This window comes from Oryctolagus cuniculus, chromosome 6 (genome assembly GCF_964237555.1).
Source record: "Oryctolagus cuniculus chromosome 6, mOryCun1.1, whole genome shotgun sequence".
NCBI lineage: Eukaryota > Metazoa > Chordata > Mammalia > Lagomorpha > Leporidae > Oryctolagus > Oryctolagus cuniculus.
Genome location: NC_091437.1, coordinates 18,193,965 through 18,219,819, shown reverse-complemented (window position 1 = coordinate 18,219,819; position 25,855 = coordinate 18,193,965). Strand labels below are relative to the sequence as shown.

The following is a 25,855-nucleotide window of genomic DNA, read 5'->3' as shown; positions in this document are numbered from 1 at the left end:
TTGGATTTTCCAATCTACTAGTGTCAGCGTAGATGGAAGTTTTCTTTTTTTATTTTTATGCCATTTTAATTGATGTTAGAAATGGAATGATAATTCAGAAATGCCTTAACTGTGCCATCATCTACTGAGTATCCCACTTTCTGTCTATATAATTTTAATCTTTCTTCTGATAGTTTATTTTCCAAACATCCAGAGAAGACGGACCAATGAAAAACTTCGAGAAAAAACAAAAAGGCCATTATCGTTGTTTTTCATCTCCTGTTCGGAAACTCAGAACTTCATGGCATTATGGAAGGGTAATAAAACTCCAGACTAAGACATGGAGAGATCCACAGATAACACATTGTCCAGAATGAAACATAATGCCTAGCCAAGCTTGAAGCTAAGAAGATGTCTTCGTGCCAGAAATGAAAGAAAAGCTCAAATCCAGCAAGGAGCTGGTAGACAGTGGTTCGCAGGATCTCTGTGGATGCCAGCTGTGATCCCGCATGAGCCTGGGCTTCATGCCAACATAGAGAAACGTGGTTGGAATGAACTCATTTTCATAAAATTGAACGTCAGGTGTTATCCTATCTGTACCACAAGGACCAAAACTTCAGCCCATAATCCCAGAAACACTGTAAAGCTTATGATCAATTAAGTCGAGGCTCTTTTGCCTCAGACTGATAACGTGGGCACACAGGAACATCACAGGCTCCAAATTCTCCTAATTCCAAAGAGAACCACGGAAGTCTGGTGCTGCAAACTTCCCGCCATGGACCTCTTAAGTTTCCAGAACTGGATCTACTGTGATTAACCAGCACCCAATTGCAAAAATACATAAACATCAAATAGAGTAGTAGTCCCTGTGGGCACAGGGAAGGCTGAAGGAGTCAGCGCTGTGGGAAAGTGAACCTGCCCAGGGTGCAGTGCTACTTCCTCTCTCCGTGAGGAAAATCCACGCACTGATGTTTCGATTCTTCATCATGAAGAATGCATGTGTGGCTAGATCAAATTAATAAAACAAGAAAAACAGAAAATTTTAAAGGAAGAAAGACTAGGCAGTTGTTTTAAAATTACATAAAAGTAAAATTTACTAAAGTAAATATAAAAATTTGAGCATCTGTGACATATAACAATGTTCCCTGAATATATCAGATTCTCATTCATTTTATTTACCCAAAATAAATACCAATTTAACATTGTCAGAAGACGCTAGGCTGGTAAAAGGACACGAGGTCTAGTTAGTCAGGAAGAATGCATTTTTTCACAATTGGATTTTGTTGCGCAGCATGGTGAATATGGTCAATAACAGGTAGGGCTGGCATTGTGTGTGTTGGAGGACCAGTCTGAGTCCCAGCTGCTCTACTTGGATCCAGCATTCTTGACATGCACCTGGGAAGGCAGAAGATGATTATCCAAAGTACTTGGGCCTCTTCCACCCACATGGGAGACCCAGATGTAGTTCTTGGCTCCCAACTTGGACCCTGCTCAGCCCTAGGGGTTGCAACCATTTGGGAAATGAACTCGCAGATGGACACTCTCCCTGTTTCTGTCACTTTGCCATTCACATAACCAAACAAACACATCGGAAAACAAAAAGTGACAGAAACACCTAATCTATTGGGTGTGCAAATGTCAAAGCAGAGAAACAAAGTATTAAAGAGGGAGTATCATGTGCCCCCGGGACAGAATAATGCTTTAGCAACAGATTCCGTAGAAAAGAAGATTGATGAAATGCCTGACAAAGAATTCCCAAGAGGAGCTTGCATGTGCCGTGCTGGGTCAAGTTGCTGCTTCCTGACCTGGCATCCATATGGGTGCCAGTTTGTGTTCTAGCTGCTCCACTTGTGATCCAGCTCTCTGCTAATGGGCTGGGAAAAGCAGCATAAGATGCCCCAAGTGCCTGGGTCCCTGTCAACCACATGGGAAACCTGGATGCAGTCCCTGGTTCAGCCTGGCAAGTTGGAGAGTGAACCAGGAATATAAGATCTGTCTGTCTCTTAGCTCACCGTGTGGGACTCCAACTTTGAAATAAATACATAACTCTTTTTAAAAAAAGTGATTATCAGGGTGCTTAAAGAGGCACAAAACCTTACAGGCAATTCAAAGAAATCAGAAAAATAATGCATGATATCAATGATAAAATCAGCAAATAGATACAAATCTTGGAAAAGGATCAAACATAAATCTTGCTACACAGTTGAAAGCCCCTACGACAGCAGAACAAGATGAAGAAAGAGTGCCTCAACCTGGAGACATACATTCTGAACCCTCTGACCCAGCAAGTAAACACGTAAATTAAAAATAATGAAGAAAGCCTGTGAGAACTTGGGGACATCATTAAATTTACCGTTATTCAAACTGTGGGGTGCTGTGAAGGTCAAAAGAGGTATAGAGGCTTCAGAAAACCTTTCTTTATGTAATAGGTGAAAACTTCCCAATCTGGAGACATACGGACACTGAAGTACGGGACTCCTACAGGAACCCAGGTTGGCATGACCAGAAAGATCCTCACTGTGACAAGTTCAACTCGCAAGATGCAGTGCTAAGATTTTTAACACTAAAGCACCAACTCACTTTAAGGGAGATACCCATCAAATGAGCAGCCAGTTTTTCAACAGAAACCATCCAGACCAGGAGGGAATACAAGGATATACTTCATTCTGAAATAAAGTAACTCCCATACCCACACTTATGGAATACAGCAAAAGCAGTTCTACAAGACAGGTCTACACCAATCAAAGCTTAATATCAAGAAGGCAGAAAGATTTCCAACAAGCAACTTATGGCTAGACTTAAGCAATTTGAAAACGAAGAACAAATAGAACTCAAAATTAGTCAAGACAAGAAATAAAACTCAGAAATAAACTGCGTAGAACCAAAGAATACAAGTATCAATGACAAAGAACAAGTTCTTTGAAAAGGTAAACAAAATGGCTAACCCTTAGCAAGATTAAAAAGAACAAAAAGACTGAAATATAAAATCAGAGATAAAGATATTGTGATTGACATCACAGAAATACGAAGGAGTTTTATACCTTTTTATGGAAAATTATATGGTAACACATTTGATAAATTAGAAGACAGACAAATTCCTGGATTCCTACACCTTATCAAGATTAAATCAGAAGAAACAGAGCACCTAAACAGACTAATAATGAATAGGGGAATTGAGTCAGAAATAAAGTCTCTCAAAGAAAATCCCAGTACTAGGGAGACTCACTGCTAAATTCTACCAAAATTTGGAGAAGCATTATCATCATTCTCTTTAAAATTATTTAGAAATCACAAAAGAGGGACCTGCACTGTGGCAAATAAATAAAAAGATAAATCTTTTTAAAAGGAAATTAATTATTTTAAGAGGTCATTGCTTCCTGAATTACTGAATAGATCCCAAACAACACCAGTTAAAATCTGAGCAAGATTTTTTTCTAAACACTAAGATTATTATAAATCCAAACACAAAAATTCAAATGAACTAAATTATCAAAAAATGCTTTCCAATATTGCTTTTTGCAGCATATATTCATATTTTTATTTCACAACTGAAAGCTATAATCATGATTGTCTAGTTGGTGAAAGGCCAAACAGGCAGGACAAAATAGATACAACAGAATAGAAACCATAGAAATACAGAGAACTAGAACCATTTCAAACATAACATAAAAAGACCTAATTTAAAGCATAAATGAACTCAAAATGTAAAACATCACCCATGACAGTACAAAAAATGTAAAGTATACAGGGTAAATTTAACAAAATAATATAAAAAACACATTATGGCTTGATGTATCAAATCCTGCGGTGATATGAAAAACAATCTAATTCGAGAAGGATACCATGTTCAGTTTAGAATGAATATTACTAGGCATCACTTTTCTTCTATTCCACCCATAAATTTAGAAACACCCCCAAATCCGGACACATTATTTCATATATAAAACTGATTCCTAAACTTACATGTAAATGCAAAGGACATAAAACAGCTTAAACAAGTTTTTACGGAATAGGAAGGTTGTAAGAATTATGGGATTTCATTTCAAGACTCACAATAATGGGAGAGCAGATGTTTGGCACAGCAGAGCAAGATGCCTCTTGGCTGACACGTATCCCACATCAGAGCACCTGGTTTAAGTCCTGGCTCCTCGTCTTCTGATCCACCTTCCACCACCATGCATCCTGGGAAGCCCCAGGTCCCTGCCACCCACAGGGAAGATGCAGACAGAACTCATGACTCCTGGGTTCAATCTGGCCCAGCCCTGGCTGTTCTAGGCATTCAGAGAGTGAAATCATGGACTGAAGATCTCAATCTCTCTTTTTCTCCCTTTTTTTTTTTTTTTTTTTTTGACAGGCAGAGTGGACAGTGAGAGAGAGACAGAGAGAAGGTCTTCCTTTTCCGTTGGTTCATCCCCCAATGGCTGCTGCAGCCGGCGCACTGCGCTAATCCGAAGGCAGGAGCCAGGTGCTTCTCCTGGTCTCCTATGCGGGTGCAGGGCCCAAATCCTTGGACCATCCTCCACTGCACTCCCGGGCCACAGCAGAGAGCTGGCCTGAAAGAGGGGCAACCAGGACAGAATCCAGTGCCCCAACCGGGACTAGAACCCGGTGTGCCGGAGCCGCAGGCAGAGGATTAGCCTAGTGAGCCGCGGCGCCGGCCTTTTTCTCCCTCTTTCCCTCCATTCTCTACCCTCCTTCTCAATCAAGCAACATAAAAATTAATGAAACTAACAATAATGCAATGGTAATCCAACACTGTGTAAACATAATCACACAGATCAATTTAAGAAAATCAGAACCTCAGGAAGTCTTACATACATGATAAATAGATTTCTTACTCTATGTGGTAGATAATCCAATGTATTAAGGAACATACTCCCAACAAATGTCACTGGAAGAACTGGACATTTTTATGCAGAAAAATAGTTACTTTGACCCTTACAGTACCCCAGACTAAAAAGTCCACCTTAAATGTATCATAGATTAACATTAATTTTCTTAAAGAAAAAACTGGGGCCAGCACTGTGGTATAATAGGCTAAGCCTCCACCTGCAGTGCCAGCATTCCATACGAGCACTGGTTCGTACCTTTGGCTCCTCCTTTTCTGATCCAGCTCTCTACTTATGGCCCACAAAAGTTGTAGAAGATGGCTCAAGTGCTTAGATTCCTGCACCTGCTTGGGAGACCCAGAGAAGCTCCTGGATCATGGCTTTGGATCAGACCAGCTCTGGCCATCGCAGCCATTTGGGAAGTGAACCAATGGATGGAAGGCCTTCTTCTCTGTCTCTGCCTCTCCCTGTAATGTTGCCTCTCAAATCAATAAATAGTTTTAAAAGTTAAAAAAAAAAAACTGAAGGAAAGCATAGGGGAACATTTCACAAACTTGCAGTAAAGTTTATTTTTCAGATGAGTATGAACCGTAAAAGACAAAATACTCTTTCTTTTCAAAAGTAACTATGAGAAGATGAAATGACAAGACAGAAACAGAGGAAAATATTTGCAATGCTATTATTCATATAAAAAGTATACTTAATTAAAATTTAAGATTGAAGCTAGCATTGACAACGTAAAATAACAACAATCCTAAAAATACATGGGTCCTTCAAACAGTTTGCACAAAAAATGACATTAAATGATGTTTATTTTGGTGAAATAGTTGTTTAAAATCTATGTACAGTTTTTAAATAATGTATATCTTGCATTACACTTTTGGAGACTCCCCTATCTTCTTTAGGAAAAGACAAAAAATGCACAACAATCTTAAATTAAAAGAGGTAAGGGCATGAAGTCAACATTGTCTTTTATTGCCTCTACAGGAACTGTAAACCCTGATTTTTTATTTTGATTTAGTTTAAGATGAAGGAGGAACCACTTATGTTGGAGGAGCAGAGAATATAATTTCCCATAGTTAGTAACATAGAACAAAAGAATTTTTTTTATCATTTCAAAACTCAAGAACAATCAAAATCCTACAACTTGAAAGACAGAATACAAATAAGTCTAAGATTTTTATTCTTGATTTTTCAAAAGTTAACTTTAATTTTCTTACAAGGAAACACATGTTAAATAGAAGGTTGAAAGAAAAATGTTGGAATGAATTTTATTGTCCAAATCTTCATCAAAATAGAGTCACATTAACATTTGATGAATTAGGAGACATGAAGGAATACAAGTATTATTTAAGGTAAACAAGGTCATATCACTGTGCTAAAAGATCCATTTCCCAAGAATATATCAATTCTAAAATTCAAACCTATTTGAACCTAGTAACACACAACCATAATTTTTGAAAACGGAGTGAACAGGAGTTAGGATTTATGTTCTTACTAAGTTGGCCAGGGTTCAATTCTCCTACAGTATTATTTTTTCCTCTGACAGAATGCCAACCACACTCTAGAATCCAACTCATTCTCTGACTGAAGAATCTTCCCTATGTACACAGTGACTAAAGCCTCCCAGTCCCCTTTTCTCTAATAACCGGCCATCCTCCTGCGCACAGCAGCTCAGGGAGAGAAAGCAGGCAGAGCGGGCATCCTTTAGTGATCAGTGCTGTGGCACTGAAATCTAAAGATGAGAGTGAAAGTTGAAATGTTTATTTGGGATTCAATAGTGTACATATGGTAAAAGACAAATGGTGATAAAAAAAAAACACTAGTCATAAACCAAATGTGGTGATGTCTGGGTGGTAGATAATCTTTAAAGATTTTTTTTTATTTATTTACTTGACAGGTAGAGTCACAGACAGTGAGAGAGACAGAGAGAAAGGTCCTCCATCTGATGGTTCATCGCCCAAATGGCTGCAATGGCCGGAGCTACACCAATCCGAAGCCAGGAGCCTCCTGTGGGTCCCCCATGAAGGTGCAGGGGCACAAGGACCTGGGTCATCCTCCACTGCCCTCATAGGCCACAGCAGAGAGCTGGACTGGAAAAGGAGCAATCGGGACTACAACCCGGTGCCCACATGGGATGCCGGCAACGCCAGCAGAGGATTAACCTCGTGCGCCATGGCACCGGCCCCTAGATAACCTTTAAATGTTATTTCTCTTTGAGGTGGCACAAATCAGCAAGTATTTACAATTTTGTTTATTCCCAATTTTCTAAGGCTTTAATTTTTAAGTTATTATAATACCATACAGTATGACAAAAAAATTTCAAGTCTGGAACTAACAGCCAACGGAGTTTTAGGCCATTCATACAGTAACCATTGGAAAATAATTTAGGAAACTGTTGAATAAAATTTAGGAGATCAACCTTCTGAAGAACTCCTTATGCTAATTTTGTCTGGCACATCTTTTGGTGAACTAAATAATTCTTTGAATATAAACAACGATCCATAATGCACATAATTTCAATGCTCAAAGTTTTCTATTCTATGCGTATTAAAACAGTGGTTATTTAAGTAGTGAAAACTCGTAGAATTATAAATTCAGGATTTAAGATGAAAGTTTATGTTTAGTCATTTAAATATTTTTCTTCCATACTTGTTTTGCTTTGTTGTAGTGAAAACACAGTATGTTTATTAAACACTATTTTCTTTGTGGTCTAACAGAACAAGCCATTCTATGGCAAACTTATTGATGAATTATCTGAATGGTAGGCTTTCACTGGGCCATAACAAAAAAGCAAAAATCCATTTGTCTATGAACTTCCTATTTTCCCCTTTCATAGCTTTTTATCAGCCAATCAAGCCATTGTTCATTTACAGCAATCCACTTCTTCATATACGCAAAGTCAACTTCAAATTGCTGGGGACATAGCTTTGTTTCTCAAGGAAACGTCTTTGAATAATGGCCTAAGTGGTATTAGAGTTCAATTATGGATAGCACCAATAAGATGTTAAATTTTGACTCACTTGACAAAGACTCAACTGTGTTTCTCTTTTAGATGCTCACTGAATGTCCATCACCCAGAAATGAAGTACGTTTATACCCATTTACATGTTGTAATTTCAGTATATGTATGATTATTAATAATAACATCCAATTTCATTCTCAAATATATCACAATTTGGAATATAAACTACAAAGTCACTCTACTCATGAGACTAGAGTTGAAACTGATGGGTAGGAATCGATGTAGCCAAAGCACATGTCACGAGCCCTGTGTTGATGCTATTTGTTGATAGGTATTTAAATTTGCTCCGGTGTGCTATTAGATAGCCCATTTCCACCCTGTGATGGTTTGCAGCTATGCTCATCTGTGCTATGATTCATTGACTTTTGGACCAAAACACAATCAGAAGATAAGAAGTTGTAGCTGTTTAGTAATTTGGTATTTTAGGGTCAGGCACTCAGGATTTACCAAAGCCCAACGATGTATCAATAACTGCTTTTGGAGTAGTTCTCTATTGTGGAAGGAAAGACCTTGCTACAGAATTGTGGATGTCTGTACCAACTGGAAACCTCTGGCATGATATTCTAGGATTTAACCTAGAGCTGTAGACTCCAGTCTTAATTGGCAGCCTTCTCAGTTTTATAATAAATGGAACTAGCATTATCTGAAGGGCAGTGTGTGCTGTTACTTTATTAGTGGTAAGGAGAAAGGACAGCTGATCTGCCACGTCACAGGTATCACTGATCCTACTGGACCCTGAACCTTCATGGTGTTTGTCGCCCTCCCTCTGGAATGCAGGAGCCTTTATAGTGCTTAGAAGATACTTCTCTAGCACTTGCCATGTGCTCCCTAGGTTCAACGCCATCTGTATAGTTTGCAGGCACGATCATCTATAGTATAGCAAGATGATAAAAAAATCTCTGCCAACTTTGACATAACAGAAATTATGAAGAATCAGCATAGCCCAACACAGAAAAATGCATCCTGTTTCTCTTCCCACATAAATGTATACTGGAGTTGATCCTCCTTATGGGAATTAGAAACAACACATTGAACAATGAAGTAGCACATTTCAAACATCCGAGAATCTCTTGGTTTGTTTCAGTAAACATCTAAGATAAACCATAGCAGCTGTGTTTTTACCACTCGATCAGTTTACAAACATCTAACATTACCCAATTAGTTCATCTCTTCCTCAGCCGCCAAATAAAGGCAAACAGTTGGATTAAAGGCATATTTTGGGGACCACAGCTCCTGCAACCCTATCACTGAAGACTGTTATAATCTCTTGAAATTCCTACTAAGATATGATATACCATCACTCTTCACTTTTTAAGATTCATTTACTTACTTAAAAGGCAGAGTTACAGAGAAAGAGCACCAGAGGGAGAGCGATCTTTCATCCAATGGTTCACTCCCCAAATGGTTTCAACAGCCAAGGCTGAAGCCAGGAGCCAGAAGCCCCCTCTGGGTCTCCCACACAGGTGGCAGTGGCCCAGAAGCACTTGGACCATCTCCTGCCGGTTGCCCAGGTACACCAGTATGGAGCCTGATCCAAAGCAGAGCAGCTGAGAAGTGAACCTGCACCCTTAAGGGATGCTGGAACTGCAGGTGGTGGCTTTACCTGCTGTGCTACAGTGCCACACCCATCACTCGTAATTTTCTTCAAAGAGCAGAAAGTCATCCATTTGATCTTCTAACTTGCTTTCCTTATTGCTCTTCAAATTTCAGGGAAAAATTATAAGGCTTCTTCCTGTTACTAAGTGATTAATTGTGTATCCCTATTTATGGAGAAACATGATATAGAACCATAAATTGTTGGTGAAATATATTATTGGGGTCGGCACTGTGGCAAAGCAGGTTAAACCATCAAATCTTCTGTTCAAATAAATCAATCTTTAAAAATAAAAAATTCATGTTTTTAAAATGTTCATACTACCAAAAGCAAGAACAGATGCAATTCTTACCAAAAAAATAAATGATCTTCTCCAGAAATATAAAAAATCTAAAATCCATACAGAAATACAAAATACCCTGAATAATCAAGGAAACCAAGCAAAAGTAATAGGTAGTGATATCAGATTACCTAGCTTCAAATTATACAATAAGGCTGTAGTAAACCGAAACATTTTCCTGGTATAAAAATAGACATATGGACCAATGATGCAAAATAGAGACCAAAACCTAATCTACACATTTACGGCCAAGTGATTAACAAAGGTGACAAGAAAACTCTTGGGGAGAGAACAGACACTAATGATGTTGTCTGGAAAACTGGATAGACACAGTCAGAAGAATGCAATCAGACCCTTATCTGATGCCAAATGGAATCTAATCTAAATGGACTGAAGACTTTAAGATGTGAAACTATGAAACAAGGAGAAGAAAACAGAGATGGAAAGCTCCGCCCCATAACGCTGGTGGGGTAATGATTCTTTGAATATGACCCTAAAATACAAGCATCAAAAGCAAAAGCAGACAAACAGGATTACATCTAACTAAAAAGCTTCCACACAGGTAAGGCAATGACCAACAGAATGAAACATCTGAAAAGAGGTTCCTATTCGAAACATATAACATAATTAAAAAACAGCCAAAGGACCTGTTCTCAAAAGAACACCTACAAATGGACAGCCAGTTTATAAAACTACTCAACCTCACTAATCATCAGAGAAATGCAAATTAGTACCACCATTCATCTCTAACCTGTTAGAATGGCTACTAGGAAAAGAATGAAAGGCAAGTGTTGAGTGTGGAGAAAAAAAATCAACTCTTACACACAGTTGCTGCAAATTTAAAGTAATTTAGCTATTATGGGAAACTATAATTTTTTTTTTTTTGACAGGCAGAGTGGACAGTGAGAGAGAGAGACAGAAAGAAAGGTCTCTCTTTGGCGTTGGTTCACACTCCAGTGGCCGCTGCGGCCGGTGCACCACACTGATCCGATGGTAGGAGCCAGGTGCTTCTCCTGGTCTCCCATGGGGTGCAGGGCCCAAGCACTTGGGCCATCCTCCACTGCCTTCTTGGGCCACAGCAGAGAGCTGGCCTGGAAGAGGGGCAACCGGGACAGAATCCGGCACCCCGACCAGGACTAGAACCCGGTGTGCCGGCGCCGCAAGGCGGAGGATTAGCCTAGTGAGCCATGGCGCCCGCCCGGGAAACTATAAATTTAAAGAACTACTAAATGATTCAGCAATTCCACTACTGAGTATGCATCCAAAGGAAATCTAACCGTATGTAGAACAGCTATCTGAACTCCCAGGTTTCTCTCAGCATTATTCTCAACTATGTAATCCTCAGTGTTCATCAACAGATGAACGAATAGGGAAACCTTTTATGTATACACAACACGATGTTAAGAAAAAACATAAAGGACATCTTGCCATTTGTGAAAGCACAGATTGTCGATAAAACTACACAACAATTATGTTAAGTGAAGAAAGCCAGGCATAGAAAGACAAACAATTCCCAATGATCTCATTTGTATGTGCAATCCAAAAAACTTGTTCTCAGAAAGAGAGCGTAACAGTGATTACTAAGGGTGGGAGAAAATGGAATAAGAGGTTTGGGAAAAACAAACAAACAAACAAACAAACAAACAATGCTGCAGTTTAACAGGGGCCGTCAGTTCAGGAGATCTATCAGACAGTGTGACAACTGTCATTAATATATTACAGCCTTCAGAAAGTTCAGAGAGGATCATGTATTCTCACCACAAAAGCAACTATGTGAGGTAACGTGTGTATTCATTTGATAAACTCAGCCATTCCATAATGTACTTCAAACGTATTTTATGTGAGTATGGATATTAGTTGATAGAAAAATGAAAGACTAAATGCAATTGGTATTTTCAGAACATGGTTGACTGTGGGTAACTAAAACTATGAAAAGTGAAGGCAGGGATGGGCACAGAGTGGGCTCCCATCAGGTCAAAGTGTCCAAATTGCAGCCACATAGCCACACAAAGCATTTTGCTACAACAGACCTACGGTAATTTATAGCAAATGCTTACCCCATTCTCATCAATCATACCTAAAACTTTCTGGTAGGATTCCCATTTTGCTAAGAGTGAACAGAAATGCTGAAGCAGCACCCTGTCACTTTGGTTTTCCTGGCTGAATTTGACTTGTAGTGAGTTTTGGAGAAATATGGATTTCATTCTTTCCATAGTCATTAAGTTGCCAATCTCCTGAGAATTCCAAGTCCCAGTGTGATTTCTAACTGCAAAATCTGACTGGTTTTAATCTCATTTCCTCAAAGTGCTTTTCCTGGACACGTGCCCCTACCAATTCCAAAGCACGCTTGCTCTCGGCACTATTTCCAGGTCTCTCCCTACCACCCTCAGTCCTTCACTCCTCCTCCTTCCTGCCCACCTTCCCTGGAATACGGATGGAGTAGGTATTTTTGCCTCTCACAGTGCTATCAGCTGAACAATTCCAAACCCACAACTAATACCAACTTGAGAAAACATCCTGGTTTTTATTTCTCAATTGCTCAGTGAGTCAACCAATCACTAAAACTCTCAAGCTTGGAATGTCGTAAGACAGTCACCACATGTGTGGCAGGAAGGAAGTCTGTCCCCTGTACCCTAGGCCCCTTTTGCCACACTGCTTCAGTGGGGACTGTCAAATCCTGGGTTCAGTCACTCTGCATATACCTTATTTTTCATTTCTCGTATATTATTTCATTACCTCCAACCATATTAAAGGCTTTCGGATGGCAAGAGCCACGTGTTTTTACTCCCTTCTGTGCTCCTTTTGTAGCCCACATAATTTGCTATACATGATCTATCCTCAGTAAGAGCTGGCTGGTTCCTGTGTCAGATGAGGCTAACTCCCGAGCTTACCTAGTTCACCCGAAAGTGTTGGCAAAATAGGTACGCAGCCATCCTCCACTGCCTTCCCAGGCTCACCAACAGGGAAGCGCATGGGAAGCAGAGCAGCTGGGATTCACACTGGCATATGGGATGCCCGTGTCACAGACGGTAGCTCAACCCACCACACCACAACAGCAGCCCCTACAGTTACATGTCTTAGAATGAAAGGAAACACAGATCCTATCAAGCACAGGAGAATATAATCTCAGAAACAAACAAACAAAAAAGAGCCCCAAGACCTCAAAAAATACAGAGAGGAAGGTCCATGTATTAGCATTTTACATTAGTCAGATCATTTAGGGGAGAAAGGGGACAGATACATGACGACAGAGAAAAACTGAAAATGTTAAGAATTCTCTTGTTTGAAAAAGATATTAGTGCTATTTTCTAGAGTACAAAACATTTTTCCATTTATTTAGATTAAATTTCATTTCAAATGGCCAACAGACACACAAGAAAATGCTCAGGATCATTACCCATCAGGGAAATGCAAATCAAAAGCACAATGAGGTTTCACCTCACTCTAGTGAGAATGGCTCCTATGCAGAAACCAACAAATAGTAAATGCTGGTGAGGATGGGGGGATTGTCCTATTCCACTATTGGTAGGCATACAAACTAGTGCAGCCATGGTGGAAAACAGTATGGAGATACCCCAGAAAGCTGAAAATACATCTACCATACGAGCCAGCCATCCCAGTCCTGAGAAGTGGCCTAAAGGAAATAAAATCAGCATATGAAATAGTTATCTGTACCCCCATGTACACTGCAGCTCAATTCACAACAGCTAAGATACAGAATCAACCCAGATGCCCATCAATCGATGACCACAGAAAGATAATGTGGTATATATACACTAGGAAATACTACTCAGCCATAAATAAGAATGAAGAGAGTCTTTTACAACCAAATGGAGGCAACTAGAAACCATCATACTTGGTAAAAAAAGGCAGTCCAAAAAAGACAAGTATCCTATGTTTTCCCTGGTCTGTGATAACTATAATAGAGTACAAAAATGTCATCCATAAGAGCAAAATTGACATTTTGAGGAGTAGTGATTGTTTATAGCCCTTGTCTCCACTGTTGAGGAACAGTGTTTTTTTTCTGCTTACTATTTGTTGAATTCTTAGTGGAGAGTTAAGCTTATGATTATAAATTAAATCAAAAGCTTATCATTGTAAAAATTAAAGAATAAGAAAGGAAGGATGGTCGGCGCCGTGGCTCACTAGGCTAATCCTCCGCCTGCGGTGCTGGCACCCGGGGTTCTAGTCCCGGTCCGGGCACTGGATTCTGTCCCGGTTGCTCCTCTTCCGGTCCAGCTCTCTGCTGTGGCCAGGGAGTGCAGTGGAGGATGGCCCAAGTGCTTGGGCCCTGCACCCACATGGGAGACCAGGAGAAGCACCTGGCTCCTGGCTTTGGATCAGTACAGCGCGCCGGCCATAGCGGCCATTTTGGGGGTGACCCAATGGAAGGAAGACCTTTCTCTGTCTCTCTCACTAACTCTTCCTGTAAAAAAAAAATAGATAAATAAAGGAAGGAGGAGAGAGAATGGGAGTGCAGACAGGAGGAAGGGTAGGCTGGGAAATATCAGTATGCTTCTAAATCTGTATATATGAAACACATGAAATTTGTTTACCTTTTATAAACAAAACATTGTGGAAAATTTTAAAATTTAAATTCCTTTCAATTAAAAAAAAAGGACATAGAGCAATACATCATCAAGAACCTTCAATACAAGGCAGATGTTTGCTCTAGCATTAATATGTTAAATAAAGCAGCGAAGCCCTGGATCCACTCCTGATTACAGCTCTGGCTGATGCTCGCCCTGGGAAGCCACAGGAGAAGGTTCACATACTTGGGTCCCTTATCCACCTGGAAGACTGGGCTGAGTTCCTCGCCCTGGCTTTAGCCTGACCCAGCCCTGGCTACTACAGGCATTTGGGAAGTCACCCTGTAGATGAGAACTTGCTTTGCCTCTCTCCAGGTCTCCATCTCTCTGCCTGTCAAATAAATAAAAAATTAACAAAAACAACCTCAAACATGTCCAATGCACTTAGTAAGGAAGGAAACAACATGAAGACAAAATGTTAAGGGTACAGATATTGTTAAAATATTTTTTATAATTACAGAACATATAAAACAACCTAACAAAAATAAAAGCACTCAGCGTATGATGTAGTGGAAACATTCACCATATATTTTTTTGAAGGCTATCAGGAAAAAAATGCTCATGGAAATAACTGCTCAATTTCTGTGGCAGCAGCACATTAGGCAAATTCCTACATGATCCCCTTAATCTCCCCATTTCCACCATGGAAGGTGGAAACTACCAACCCATTTTTAACGGTAAGGACATTTTCCCCAGAAGGGTTGCTCAAGATAAGAGAGCTAGTAAACATCACAAGTGGACAATTCTGTCCTATGTACTTCATTATCTCTCCCTCTGCACTATGAAGTGAAAAAGTAGGCCATAGCATTGTAAATCCATTGTATACTTGATTACTAGACTCTATTAAAACATACTTGAGAGATACGTAACAACATTTAAAGAGCAGAATCGCCTGTCAGTACACGGGCAGCATACTGTGATCTTTGGGTAATTTTCAGTATCCGTGTACACAGCGTCATCTTCGCTGCAGTTTCCCTCTCCCTGTTAGCCACGGTGACACATGATCTCACAGCGTTAAAGCGAAAATTCCAGAAATGAACAATACGTACATTTTAAATTGTGCACTATTCTGAGGGGTATGATGAGAGTTAATGCTGTTCCACTTCGTCCTGCTTGGGACAGGAACCATGTTTTTGTCCAGGGTATCCACACTCTATACATTACCAACCCATTAGCCACTGAATAGCTGTCTCAACTATCGGCTATTATAGCAGACTGTACTTGTGTTCAAGCGACTGTTACTTCACTTGACAAAGGCCCGAAAGTGCAAGGACAGTGAAGATGGGGATTCAAATACGTCAAGGAGAGGCCATTTGGTGCATTAAGTATCACCTCTGATCACCATCAGAACAAAGATGAGGACATTACAAAATATTTTAAGAGAACATTCACATAGCTTTAATTATAGTTTTTCTATTTCATTGCTAATTACTGCTGTTAATTTCTTACTTTGATTCATTTATAAATTAAACCTTATCATAAGCCTGCATATATGAGGAAAACAGTATTTATACAGATTGGAATTAACCATGGTTTTAGATATCCACTGGGGGCCTTGGAATATATCCCCACTGGATAAGGGAGAGGAAGGGGCTCCTTATATCATTCATAGAAGAGGAACCCCACGTAAAGAGCAGTGATCCATCAGGAACCTTAGTGCACTAGACAGTATCACTGCTGCTCTTCCAGGCGCTCTCTCTTTATGTAATGACTGGATTTCTTTTATTCTCATCCCCGTCCCACTCTCTACTCTCCTCTCACAATTATTCTGTTTAGGTTGTAACTTTTAGTTTCTCTGAAGTCTAAAAAATTTAAAAATTATAAGAAAATCTTTCATGTTCTTGGTTCTCCAAGTATTCTAAAATACTAAATGTGATTGGGTTACATGTTTCACTCTATTCTTTCTTGAATATTATGCTTTAAACTGCCTAATAATTTTTAAGATTTAAAAAAAAATTAATTGGTTTTTAACAGATTCAATATAGTTCACACATACTACTCTAAGAATATAGTAACATGATAATATTCCCTTTCTCTTCCTTTCTAGTTTTGAGATAAAAATATTATAAACTTATATTACAGTAAAAAGTAGGCTGCCCCAATATTGCCCTATGCTTACATATTCCATTGCTTCTAATTGTTGCACAATTCTCTATCATTTTTGGGAACCGATTTTGGCTGTCCTTGCCTCCAGATGGCCTCCAGCCATTTGCTACTACAGGCAGAACTCTAGCACACATCCTTACCTACTGCTCCATTTTGAATGGTTGTCCCATGTCAAACTCAGGTGAACATGTAATTGTCACTTTAACAGTGTTAAGATGCAATGAGCCATGAGGGCTCTTCCCAAGAGATTTCTTTCTCTTGCCCTTCTTCCTTCTGAAATGTGATGATGCAACAGAATGCCCAGTACTTTGATATGGGACTTCTCATCTTCCAGAATTGTGTGCCCATAAGTCCTTAGTCAATGTAAGCTATTCAGTATGTGGCTTTCCATTAGAGCAGCACAAACTAGGAGAGAAATAGGTACCAGAAATGTGGTGTTCCAGTATTAAATACCTATCGATGTAAAAGCACTTTGGGAAGTGTATAATGGGAAGAGGCTGTAACTGGATGCACAGGCTAAAAAAGAAGCTCCGTTGCTATTAACAGATTCTAGGTAAGGCATAGAACAAGACACGCAGTGGGGGAACGTTCAGACTGTCTTATAGGTTACTGAAGGTGTCAACATCAGACTATGCACAGAAACAAGATGGAAATGTCTGTCTTGGTGAGGTCTCACATCCGGTCCACCGCCAGGTACAGTTGACTTTGTTTCTCAAGTGTGTGCACCTCTCCCCATCTCAACCACATTTATCATCTGCCCACACTCTGTCTCCTACCCAGTCCCAGGCATAATCATGTTTATTCTTGAGCTGGCAGAAGAACTTCACAACTACTCTCTCTAGTGGCTTTTTTGAATTTCAATGGCTGGTTGGTTGGTTTTTGGTGTTTTTTTTTTTTCCCCACATGCTACAGAAAGACTGATCTTTTCAAGATGCAAATCTGAGCCTATGATTCTGGAAATTTGCATGATTTCCCCATTTTAACGTGTGGAATTTTGGGTTCCTGCTTTCAGTCTGGTCCAATCCCAAGTGTTGAGGGTATGTGAGATCTCTCTCTCAAATAAAAACATTTTTTAAATGAGTTCAATAAATGAGTAAATAGAGGAATTAAAACAAATGAGTAAGTTCTAATAAAGGCTTGGTAATGTTTAAAGGAAACACAGCAACATCAAAAAAATTTAAACTTACAAATTTTCCTAAGCTTTATTTTCTTTAAAATCCATTTTCTTATTTAAAAATACTCATAGTGCTTATGAAGTGTTATTACACACCATCTAAAATCATAGGTTTTAGAGTTCCACAGCCAATATTTACAAAGCAAAGAAATTGGACATAGTTATTTTCAAATAACTTTATTAAAATACCCTAGGAAAAGTGTAAACTCCATTTTAGTTTGAAGTATTATAGTTGGCAGGTATTTCTGTAAGTCTATCTAATAAAGTCTACTGTGAATACTGGAGACATTTACTTTCTACTTAATAAATTTTCCTGTTAAGTACATTTTAAATGTATGCATTATTACTTCAATCATTAGAAAAATAAAGATGCACTTTAGACCATTAGACAGCCCAGCCTTTGAATGTAAACATCACTGCAAAAATTATGGTTATGAAGATGTATAACTACAGTAAATGTAATTGCTGTACATTATTGATGACACAGGGAGCTAATAATGATTTCAGTAGGGATTTCTTACTAAGTCTAAACTATAGAACAACATATTCAATTATCCTTACCCTCACTGCAGTAACTGAAACATAAATAATCAAGTAAGGGGAGAATTATCAGGGAGCCAAATCAAACACAAGTGGTCTAATGAAGAAGCCCAAAGCATCAATGTTTTTCACCTAGATTTCCAAATGCAAAATGAGGCATATTTATCACAGTTATTTCAGTAGCACTTGATAGAACCTTGACTCCAACTAGTTCCCATAAAAATACCAACACTCAATATCTCCTAACATTTTATTTTTCATCCCCTGCTGGCCCAACCAGGATGCTGGTCTTTCCTGAGAACATAAATAGTCTCTAGTCAAGCCTTATAACTGGTCAAATTGGCTCACATCCTCATCCTGTTGCTGGGCCACATGATTTACAATGCAAACAAAGTCAAGTGGAATTACAGAAACTAAGTTTACAAATGGAAGTAACATGTAGATTAAAAAAATTTCAGATGTCAGCTATGCAAATTCAATTCTAGAATTAAGGGCAATAAGTTTTCTGTCTTTGAAGTCAAATAATTAGACCATTAGCATTAACAAAGAGCTTCAATCAACTGTAATATGTATTATTTAAAACACACAAAAAATTCTTAATCAGGAGATTGGTTCAAAATAGCATTCAAAAATGTTATTTTATATGACCAAGTGTGAAAGTAACAAATTCTTAGCTCTGAGTTGCCTTCCTCCCAAGCAGTATAGAAAGCCTAGGCCACTTCTGATTCTCCCACTGCCCAGAGTCATTTCCCAGCTCTAATTTCTGCCAAAAAAGGTTAGAAATAGATGATACTTTAAAGTCAGTTTCATTCAGTTTTTGGAAATAAAAACTCTAAGGCAAAGGATCCAAGATGGCTGAAAATGGAAAAGAGGTGATTTTGACCGCGGGAGGATACCAGAGGAACGGAGGAGGAGCCATGTTCCCAGGGGAGAGAGGGAGAGAAGTTTCCAATGCAAAGTTTACAGAAAGAAGAGAGAATCCTCGGACCAGTGAAGAGTCTATCATTATGCAGTAATCAGCAGGGCACTACTTCCAACTCCCACAGCTGGTGGGGATACCACCTTCTAAAACTGAAGTGAGAGGAATCTGCAGCAGCCTCCATGCCACTGGTGATTTTGTTTGAGGGAGAACCTCGCAGTACCCACTGACTTTGAGTCTGGCCTGGACAGTTGGCAGGGGCCAGAGTGTCCTCTTAATTCTGTAAAGTAGAGTGTTTTGCACCCCTACCCTTGCCTGACCAACCTCTGTTGGACAGGTGGCTTCTTCCCATACACCTTGTGACTGTGGGAAAACTGTGACTGTGGGATAAGCCAGCAAACTGAGATGGGCATCGAGTGTGGCCAGATCTTTGGGCAATCACTGGGTTGACTCCAGAAGGCTGGAGCGGCCATGGAGGGACCCTGCTCACATTATGGATTACATGGATTATTTGTGTGGTTTGTGCAATTGAGTGTATGTTCAACACCATGGGCAGATGATTCACCTTGGCATAGAGGAGCAGGGGTTGTAAACACAGCAATCAGCATGATTTTACCCTCTGCAGTGCCGATAAAACAAATATATGATTCCCAACTTGGGATCACTCTGGACTCTTGACCCATCCCTCAAGCTCTGGCCAAAGCTCCATGGCCCCAATAAGAACACACCTCTGAGTATCTGTTGAAGGGGCAGACACCCCACTAAGCCACGTTTCAAAGAACAAAAGTCTCCAGTGGAGATACCAACAAGTGTTTACCCAGAGGCACAAACACAAATGTAGAAATATTAGAAACATTAACAAGGAAGACAATTTAACCCCCCAAAAGGAGCACAAAATTACTTCACTATTAGACTGAAAATGAGCAGCTTGATGAAATGCCTGAAAAGGAATTCAAAAGAACTTTAAATTACTCAAAAACACAAAAAAGGATATACATGAGTTAAAAAAAAATCCAAACCTGCCATAGATGAGAAATTCTGCCACAAGATAGAGGTAATAAAGAAATATCAAACTCAAATATTAGAAATGCAAATTAAGTATGTCAAAAATACAGCATAAAGCCTTAATAATAGGCTTTGTCAGGCCAAAGAAAGTATCTGAACTGAAGACAAATCTTCGGAACTATCCCAGTCAGACAAAAAAGGAAATTAGAGGAGGAGCAAGAGGAAAAAAGATGATGAGAAAAAAAATCAAATACGGCATCCAAGATCTAAAAGATAAGATAGCATCCAATAGTACATGTGTCTTAGGAATTTCTGAAGGTATTGGAAAAAGAGAATGGGTTTTAAGTAAGAGCAGAAAATTTCTCTAATGTGAAGAGTGACATGGACATCCAAGGACAGGAAGCTGATAGAACCCCCAACAGACATGATCAGAAAAGATCTTCACCATGACACATTATAGGCAAACTTCCTAAAACAAAACCTAAGAAAAAATCCCAAAGTGTGCAAGAGAGAAATGCCAGATTACTTTTAAAGGAATTCCAAATACATTGATCCGAAATTTGCAGGCTACAAGAAAATGTAAAGACATAGTACAAGTCCTAAAAGAAAAAAACTGTCAACCCAGAATTCTGTACCCAATGAAGCTTACATTTCTAGATTAAGGTGAAATATGCACCTTCGCAAACAAACAGAAACTGAAAGAATCTATCACCACACAACGAGCCTTACAAGTGATACTTAAGGATGTACAACCCACACAAACAGATAATCAGCATTGTGAAAGAATGTAAAGCAGAAAACTCCTTGTACAACTGCAAAGGAGACTCAAAACAAAGAATGGAAATATTTACAGAAAAATGGCAGAACCAAATCACTAGTCATCAATAGTAACCTTGAATGTAAATGGCCTAAATTCTCCAATTAAAAGATACAGATTGGCTGAATAGTTTCAAAAACAAGATCCATCTTTATACTGCCTACACAAAACACACCTTACCAAAAAAGATACAGAGAGACTGAATGGCAAAGGATGGCAATCAATATTCCATGCAAATGGAAATAAAAAAATGAGCAGGAGTAGCCCATGTAGTATCAGACAAATTAAACTTTAAAACAAAAACTGTTAAGAGAGAAGAAGGCATTATGTAATGATTAAGGGATCAGTTCAACAGGAATATGTGGCTACTGTAAATGTATATGCACCCAATGAAGTGCACTCACCCATTTGAAACAAATGTTAATAGATCTAAAGGGAGACATACGCTCTAATACAATAATAATGGTGCACTTCAACACCTCACTTTTCTTCCATTGACAGATCAACTACACAAGAAATTAGCAAAGAAACAAAGAGCTAATCTACACTATAGAATTAATGGACCTAATTTAATGTCTACAAAACATTTCATCCCACAGCTGAAGAATACAGATTCTTTTCATCAGTGCATAGAATGTTTTCTAGGAAAACCCATATGCTAGGCCATTAAACAAGTCACAACAATTTAAAAAAAAATAAATTTGTGCCATAAATCTTTTCTGACCAAAATAGAATGAAAGTGGAATTTAACAGTTTAATATACACTGGAAAATATGCAAACACATGGAGAATGAACATGCTCATAGAAGAAATTTTGATTTAAAATAAATAAGTAATAAAATAAAAAAAATCCTAGGTATGAATGAGGATAAAAACAAAACATACCAACATTTACAGGATACTGTAAAAGCAGTGTTAAAAGCAAAGTTTATAGCAGTTATTGCTGACATCAAGCAATTGCAAAGGCATCAAATAAATGATCTAATAATGCCTCTCAAGCACCTATAAAAACAATGAATCAAACCCAAAATGGGGGGGAAAGCAATACAGACCGAAAATATTAAAAATTAAAAAAGAAAAAAATCAAAATTGAAATTCAAAAGATTAGGGCAATGAAGAACGTTTTTTTGAAATCATAAACAAAATTTATATACCATTGGCCCAAGTAATAAAAAAGGTGGGGGGAGGCCCAAATTAATAATACAAGAACTAAAAAAGGAGGCCTTAGAACAGATGCCACAGAAATAAAAAGAATCATAAGAAATTACTATAAACAGCTGTATGCCAATAAATCAGAAAGTTAGAAGACATTTATAGATTTCTAGACATAGATAATTTACCAAAATTCAGGCATGAAGACACACACAACCTAAATAAATCAATTACCAAGACAGAGATTGAATCCCTAATAAAGACCCCACCACCAAAGAAAAGCTTAGATCCAGATAGCATCACTGCTGAATTCTGACAGATTCTTTTTTAAAAATTAAAAGTCCAAATTCTTCATGCACTATTCAAAACTATTGGAAGTGAGGGACTACTCCCAAACTCCTTCTATGAAGGCAGCATCACCTTAATTTCAAAACCAGAAAAAGATAAAACAAAGAAAAGTATCAGGCAATATCCATGATGAACATAGAAGTAAAAATTCTGTACAAAATACTAGCTAATCTAGTCTAATAGAACATCAAAAAGATCACCACGCAGATACAGTGGTATTTATCCCATGGTTGCCAGCATGGTTCAACATACACAAACCAAAAAACGTAATATATTACATTAACAAACTGAAAAATAAAAATCATGTGATTATCTTAATAGATACACAGAAAGCATTTGATACAATACAATGCCCTTTCATGATAAAACGTTAAGCACACTGGGTACAGAAGGAACATTTCTCAACACAACCAAGGCAATATATGGCAGACCCAAAGCCAGCATCATTTTTAGTGAGAAAAAGCTGGAAGCATTTCCACAAAATTCAGAATCAGACCACACCCACTCTCGCTACTACTATTCAATATAATTCTGGAAGTTTTAGCCAGCACCATTAGGCAAGAGAAAGCAATGAAAGGGAATCCAATGGGATGGGAAAAGTCAGATGAAAAACTCCACTAGAAGCCTATGGAACTGGTAATAGAGTTTGGCATAGGTGCAAGATATAAAACCAACACACAAAACTCAGTAACATCTGTATAAACAATGCCATGGTTGATAAATAACTTCTAAGGTCAAACCCAGTCACAATAACTACAAAAATTTTAAATACCCTGGGATAAACATACTCAAGAATGTGAAAGATACATATACTCAAAGTTATGAAACATTAAGGAAAGAAATAGAAGAAAACAACAAAAAAGCAGAACAATCTTACATGTTCATGGATTGGGAGGATTAATATCATCAAAATGTCCATACTACTTGAAGCAATTTATTGATTTGGTGCAATCTCAATCAAAATACCAGGCATAGTCTTCCCAGATTAAAAAAAAAAAAAGAAGTTCACATGGAAACACAAGAGATCCTGAATAGCTAAATAATCTTTTTTTTGTATTTTATTTTATTTAATGAACATAAATTTCCAAAGTACAGCTTATGGATTGCAATAGCTTCCCTCCCCATAACTTCCCTCCCACCCACAACACTCCCCTCTCCCACTCCCTCTCCCCTTCTATTCACATCAAGATTAATTTTCAATTATCTTTATATACAGAAGATCAATTTAGCATATATTAAGTAAATATTTCAACAATTTGCACCCACACAGAAACATAAAGTGTAAAATACTATTTGAGTACTAGTTATAGCATTAATTAAACACCTAAGAGTAATTGTGTATTAATTACAGAGTTCAACCAATAGTTTTAAGTAGAACATAAAAAATACTAAAAGGGTAAAGTATTAAGTTCTTTTTTTTTTCTTTTTCTTTTTTTGTTTGTTATATAGTTATTTTTATTTATTTATTTTGTTTTATTTTTTTGACAGGCAGAGTGGATAGTGAGAGAGAGAGACAGAGAGAAAGGTCTTCCTTTGCCGTTGGTTCACCCTCCAATGGCCACCGCGGCCGGCGCGCTGTGGCTGTCGCACCACGCTGATCCGATGGCAGGAGCCAGGTACTTCTCCTGGTCTCCCATGGGGTTCAGGGCCCAAGCACTTGGGCCATCCTCCACTGCACTCCCTGGCCACAGCAAAGAGCTGGCCTGGAAGAGGGGCAACCGGGACAGAATCCAGCGCCCCGACCGGGACTAGAACCCGGTGTGCCGGCGCCGTAAGGCGGAGGATTAGCCTAGTGAGCCACGGCACTGGCCACTATTTTTTTTTTTATTTAATAAATGTGAATTTACAAAGTGCAACTTTTGTATTGTTGTGGCTTCCCCCCCCAACCTCCCTCCCTCCAGTGGCCCTCCCTTCTCCCACTCCCTCTCCCATCCCGCCCTTCATCGAGTTTCATTTTAAATTACCTTCATATACTGAAGATCAACTTAGTATATACTAAGCAAGGATTTCAACAGGCTGCACTCACACAACCGCACAAGGTACAGGGTTCGACTAGTAGTGTTGTTTTTAAGTTTCATAGTAGAACACATTAAGGACAGAGATCCTACGTGGGGAGCCTGTACTCAGTGACTCCGGTTGTTGATTTAACAATTGGCACTCTTATTTATGACGTCAGCAATCACCTGAGACTCTTGCTATGAGCTGTCTAGGCTATGGAAGCTCCTTGAGTTCACCAACTCTGAACTTGTTTAGTCAAGGCCATATCACAGTGGAGGTTCCTTCCTCCCTTCAGAGAAAGGCGCCTCTCTCCTTGATGGCCTGTTCCTTCTGCTGGGGTCTTGTTCACCAGGATCTTTCATTTAGATTGTTTTTTGCCACTGTGTCATGGCTTTCCATGCCTGTGAGACTCTCATGGACCTTTTAGCCAGATCCGAATGTCCCAAGGGTTGATTCTGAGGCAGGAGTGCTGCCATTCTATGAGTCTGCTGTGTGTCCTGTTTCCCCCGCAGGATCATTCTCTCCCTTTTAATTCTATCCTTCATTAGTTGCTTACACTGGTCTTATTTGTGGAATCTCATCGACACATACCCTATCTTTTTGATCGGTTGTGTATTTATACTTATCACTTTACCAAGTGCGCTGGCATTGGTACCTGCCTCCTTGGTAAGATTGAGTTGTAGCTAAATAATCTTAAACAACACAAATAATGCTATAGGCCTTGCAATACCAGACTTTGGGACATACTACTGGACAGTTACAATCTAAACAATCTGGTACTGGCACAAAAATGGACAAGTGGATGAACGGAACTGATTAGAAACCCCACAAATTTATCCATGTGTCTACAACCAGTACATTTAACAAAATTGGATCTCCACATGCAGAAGTATAAAAACAAGACCCCTATTTTATACGCTATACAGAAATCAAGGCACAGTGGATCAAACAACTAAATCTAAGATTTAAAGCCATCAGATTCCTAGAGGAAAATATAGGGGAAACACTGTAAGACATTGTCCTAGGCAAAGACTAGGATAAGACCCCAAAAGTACAGGCAATAAAAGCAAAAAGAGAAAAACAGGATTACATCAAAGGAAGACGTTTCTACACAGCAAAACAAATATCCAACAAACTGAAGAGACAAACTCACAGAATGCAAGAAAACATTTACCAATTATACAACTGACAAAAGTTTAACATCTAGAAAATATAAGGAGCTTGAGAAACTCAACAACAATCCAATCCAATTAAGAAATAGGCTAAGGATATGAACTAGCATTTCTCAAAGGATGAAATTCAAATGGTCAATAGACACATGAAAATATGCTCATGAGCACTTGCCATCAAGGAAATGCAAATAAAAACCACAATGAGGATTCATCTCATCCCAGCAAGAATGGATATCACCCAAAATCAAAAGATAATAAACGCTTCAAG

At 38.8% G+C, this 25,855-nt stretch overlaps 1 long non-coding RNA gene across 3 annotated transcripts in view; it reads left to right on the top strand.

The window, feature by feature from the left end:
- Positions 1 to 7,225, top strand: part of LOC127490501 (uncharacterized) — a 66,069-nt gene extending 58,844 nt beyond the window's left edge. For 2 of the 3 annotated variants that reach the window (XR_011389421.1, XR_011389420.1), the window contains one exon: positions 6,713 to 7,225. This is a non-coding gene — a long non-coding RNA (uncharacterized lncRNA). Of the gene's footprint in view, positions 1 to 6,708 lie in introns of all 3 variants that reach the window. The other variant, XR_011389419.1, reaches the window with a different exon arrangement.
- The last annotated feature ends 18,630 nt before the right edge of the window (positions 7,226 to 25,855 follow it).